Source organism: Aotus nancymaae, unplaced genomic scaffold (genome assembly GCF_030222135.1).
Source record: "Aotus nancymaae isolate 86718 unplaced genomic scaffold, 86718_ANA_hifiasm-v0.15.2.pri h1tg000033l, whole genome shotgun sequence".
NCBI classification, from domain to species: Eukaryota; Metazoa; Chordata; class Mammalia; order Primates; family Aotidae; genus Aotus; species Aotus nancymaae.
In genome coordinates, this window is record NW_026988447.1 from 11,666,765 (window position 1) to 11,672,354 (window position 5,590).

A 5,590-nucleotide genomic window follows, 5' to 3' on the forward strand; every position below is an offset into this window, starting at 1 on the left:
GATGCTTTTCCTTTTCACTTAGAGTGGTTGTTGCTTATGGCAAACATACGGAAATCACATTGTCTTTTATGGCACCATTTAGAAGAAAGTGCATACATTATGCTTGAATTCTGAGATGTCTTCAAATATATCAACAATGTTTTATTATTTGATAGTAAGGGTAATTGCTAACAATTTAAAACTGATTCCCTCAACTTCATAATAAATTGTGATATGTTCTAGACATCAATAATGCAAGAAAACTCACGATACCTCTAGGTAGGCCAAGAGGGATTTAGAGGCAATGGAACTTGGTGAAGAGTGAAGATAGAAAAGACTCTTTGCTGAGGTGTCCTTTAGCTGCCACTGAGACTCCATGTGATTGAATATAGCCAGGGGAATTTAGAAACTTGAGAAGAAGAGTTTTTTCTTTCTTTTTGAAATGGAGTCTCATTCTGTCGCTAGGCTAGAGGGCAGTAGCATGATCTCAGCTCACTGCAACCTCGTCCTCCCGGGTTCAAGCGATTCTCCTGCCTCAGCCTCCTGAGTAGCTGGAGCTATCTGCCACCACACCCAGCTAATTTTTGTATTTTTAGTAGAGACGGGGTTTCACCATGCTGGCCAGGATGGTCGTGATCTCTTGGCCCGCCTAGACCTCCCAAATTGCTGGGATTATGGGCAGAAGAATTTTTAATCGAGTGTTTTATATTCTGCACAGCTATTCCCTTCTGATATTATCCTTCAAAATTCAACAATGCTTTGTTAAAAACTGCAACATGGTATCAGCCATGGATGTGCACATGTATGTGATGGGAAGGCCATTCCAATAAATAAATCTGCATCCTATGCAAAGAACAACCATCAAGTGGAAAACACAGATACTTTACACATTGTGCAAATGCCATTCTTCCTCACCAACTGTTCTCCAGTGTTTGGAGGAAGTACACCTGACACTTCTGAACCCCTACTGTGTGGCAAGGCTCTGGAACTGGCTGCTGGGGCTCATGAGTGGATGTGCAATCTCTGACCTGACTTCTCCCGGAGTCTATTTGACAAGAAGACATTCTTCTTACATTAAATTATCTTTAATGATTTAATGTAAATCATTAAAATTATAACAGAGAGAAGACTAGCAATGGTCTTATACTCAGATACTATGGAAACACAGACCTAACTTAGATTGGGAAAGCTGAAAAATTCCTCTAAATTTCTGGAATAACCTGTTATAAGCCTTAGAAAGAGCCCCCTCCCTGCCCCAAATTCCCTTGCTCAGAAGCCCATACGAATAAGATTATAATGCTAGTCATGGTGGCAGAGTGAGGAATTAAGGCTGACTACCTTCATGGAGGATTGCCTCCATATCCAGCAAGTCTGCTCTCTTAGCAGATGCCTTAATGGAAGGATACAGTCAAGGCTGTCCTTTCCCTACTTGTGCAGCCATCAGGATTTGCTGTTGGGAGTTCATCAGTCTCGACATCTGAAAACTCTAGAACTAATCTGGGTTTCAGGCAGAAGAATGTAAGCCTTTTATACATAGAGGGGTGAATTAGTAGGAAGATGTCTTTCCTCTTGTACAACAAATGGGTTCTCCTGGTCTAGCCTTTACAATTGCTGTCTTATAATCCATCCTTAGGGGAGTGTGTTCACCTTCCCTGCTTTAGCCCCCACTGCTTGTGCCCCAGGCTTCCACATCCTTTTCTTCAGAGTTAGTCGTAAAGTTTAGGGTCAATACCACCTGCCATATCTTCTTCACACTCCTTGCCTGCTTGCCTGACTAGCACTTTGTTACCTGACACACACTTGTCTGATGTTAAAACTCCCATCTGATGTATACCACTTGCCAGTTGCTTGCTTAATGTGTTGTGAGATACATCCGAGCATACTGGTGGGAAGCTTGGGCTCTGGAATCCATTTGTCTGGATATGGATATGGGCTTTACCCACTCACTCTATGTTTAATATTTGGGCAGTTCCCCAAACGTTATGTGCTCCGGTTTCCTCACGAGTAAAATGGAGGTGATAATAAGAGTATATACGTAAAAACTTGCTACAAGGATTAAACACGTAAAACGTTCAAATCACCATTCAGCTTGTAGTAATTGTAGGATTGCTCCCTGATCACCACGCTGGTAGTTGTGACCCTGGGGGGGCAGCAGGGATCTCAACTCTCATGCCTATTGTTTAATGGTCAGTTATAATACAGCACAATATTTCACAAAATGTATGTTTTAAAAGCAAGTTTTATAACTTTTATTATAGTATTAACACTATCTTTAAACAAACTCTTTGTAAAAATACCTTACATGTCAAGAAATCCAGCAAGCTGTATATAATGAGTTTTGAATTTCAAATGTTCATGAATCGGGAAGAACTTTTGGTAAATTCGCACAACAACATATGGTCAGTGCGATAGGAACATCTGCTCCTTCTGAGGTCTGAAGGGTTCTGATCATTCCGATATACTTTACTGAGCACATATCTAGTAAAAATTGTTCATATGTATTCAAGGGTACAAATCTTTTGGTAGTCATCTTTGGCATCATTCTCTTTCAGTTAATACTTTGGTAATATTACTGGCAGGTGCAAAAAAGTGAGTTGGGTTGACAGGGAAACAATATTTAACAGGAATACAAATGAAAAAAAGAAATATGAGGTGGGTGGTAACTGACTGCTGAACTAGGTCTTCATAAAGAGTCTTAACTTTGTCACAAGATAATAGGTGCTTCTTAGTGCTTTATAATTGCTGATTAAAAGATCGCAGAAGAACAAAAGAATTGTCAGGTGAAAATGTAATATCCTTTATCTTCTCAAATCATGAAGTTGCTAATGTTAACAAATTATAAAATAGTACAATTTCTTTTACGTAAATGTTATTAGAGAAATACCTCACGTAGAACTCATTTTCCTTTATTACTCTTTTACAACCATTTATATTATGTCGTAGTATATAGAATATCAAGTTCAAAAGAAACATTCTATTCAGAATTACGTTTTATAAATCAGAATAAAAAGTATAAACCTGCATATACTCTTTTTTTCTTAATTTAATAACCACTTCAACTATTCAGCTACTTGTTTGGTTTTTATAAATAACAAGATTCATCTAATTTTCTGGTAAGGAGGAAACACAGCAATCAAGGATCTAAGGCGATTGTTTTGAATGAAAGATCCAATCAATAGCCTGTATACCTAGATCTGCAATGTCCAATACGATAGGCACTAGCTTCATGAGACCACTGAGCACTTGAAATGTGGCTGGTCTGAAGTTAGATATGCTGCAAAATGTAAAATACACACTGATTTTAAAGAGTTAGGATGACATAAAGAAAAATATTTACTTAATGATTTAAAATGTATTACATGTAAAATGATAATATTTCGCTTATATTGGGTTAAATAAAACATTATTAAAGTCAATGTTACTGGTTTCTTTCTACTTTTTGAAGTGTGGCTACTAGAAATTTTTAAATTTAAAAATCTACGTGTCATATGTGACTTACATTTGGGCCTCACATTGTATTCCCATTAGACCTTTGTGGTTTTCTAAACAGACTTAAAAACATTGTGCTTTCGAGGAAAAAATAGTTATATGAATATATTAAGGAATTGCAACCACCCATTATTCAATATCCTGTCCAATACTTACAATTGAAGATATAAAATTATTAAACAGGTGCCAAAAGCATCACTGCACACACAAACTAGCACTGTGCAAAAGGCTCCCAATGCCAATCACACGTAACTTCAAAATGCTTCCTGCCTCTAACTCTTCCAGCTACCACCTTCTTTGGACAGGCCACTAGGCTTTTTTGTCAGATCAATTTGAAATCTACATATTTCCTGAGACTTGTATTTTTCTTCAGGCCCTGCCCTCACCTCATCTCGGATTCCAGGACACAAACTCCTCAAGGACTCCCCTGTCCCCTCCTCTTCAGAGCCCCAGTTGCCCAGGAGCAGAGGACTCAGTGGCTGGTTTCACCCTTGACTGCCTTAGACTGTAATGATTTTTACACAAAAATAAACAAAATCTCTTTGATTATGTTATTTGTTCTAATGTGTCCAAAATTATATGTCGTCACAGTGTCAGATTTAGGTGCTGATGTTCAGAACAATATGATGGTATCCTATTCATGGGTATATAAAAATTATTAATATATTAAAATTTATTCATGTGATGTGGAAAACCACAGAAGGGACGGTATTTACAACAGTTTAAAAGTGTTTTGTAAGTTAATACTTTACTTTTATGTGACTCCTTTCTCCCTAATGATCTCAAACTGTTTGGTAGGCAACTGTGGTCACTACTTTACACAATCAGGAAATAAATTTCACAAGAATAACATTTAAAAAACCCTAACCTATATATAACACTCACTGACACTTCCGATCCTCAATTTTTTTTTTTTTTTAGACAGTCTTGCTCTGACGCCCAGGCTTCAGTGCAGTGGTGTCATCTTGGCTCACAGCAACCTCCACCTCCCAGGCTCAAGTGATTCTCCTGACTCAGCCTTCTGAGTATCTGGGATTACAGGGGCCCACCACAACACCTGGATAATTTTTGTATTTAGTAGAGACAGGTTTATACCATGTTGGCCAGGCTGGTTTCAGACCCCCAACCTCAAGTGATTTGTCCACCTTTGCCTCCCAAAGTACTCGGTTTATAGGCATGAACTACCACGTACGGCCCCTATATTTAAGCCCTGTTTGGGATAGACTGTACCACAGCAATTGTGTGAAGACATATAATTGAAATAGAGACATATATTCTCTCCTTGTTTTCAGGTCATCAAAAATGTGACTGTTTATTAAATACTTAAATTTAGTTAATATAATTAAATATTATAGGGCACATTTTTAGTAGAAATACATACATTAATACTTTTATACGCTAATCAGGACTCAGTCATTTTGATTTTAGCCTGGAGTCAAAAGCCCTCGCCAGGTGTTTGCCTCAATTTGCTTATTTCTTAGAAGTCAGCTTTCCAGTCTTTCAGTTGATCTACTCAACATGACTAGGTTGTCAAAACTTTAGACTGTATTCCCAAAAGGTTCAGGCCAAAGTCCTAGTTCAAGAGTTACTGGAAAAGGGTCTTCATCTAGACTGCAAGAGAGGGTTCTTGAAGAAAGAATTTGGGGTGAGTCCACAGAGTACAGTGAAAACAGGTTTATTAAGAAAGTAAAGGAGTAAAAGAATGGCTACTCCATAGAGCAGTGGCATGGCTGCTGGACTGAGTAAACTTACGGTTATTTCTGGATTAAATGCTAAACAAGGGGTGGAATATTCATGAATTTTCCAAGAAAGAAGAGGAGAATTCCCAGGACTGAGAGTTACTCCTCTTTTCAGACAATATAGAATAACTTCTGATATTGTCATGGCATTTGTAAACTGCCATGGTGCTAGTGGGAATGTCTTTATTTATTTATTTATTTATTTTGATTGCATTTTAGGTTTTGGGGTACATGTGAAAAACATGCAAGATTCTTGCATAGGTGCATACGTGACAGTGTGATTTGCTGCCTTCCTCCCCTTCACCTATATCTGGCATTTCTCCCAATGCTATCTCTCCCCAACTCCCCACCCCACGCTGTCCCCCCTACTCCCCCGCAACAGA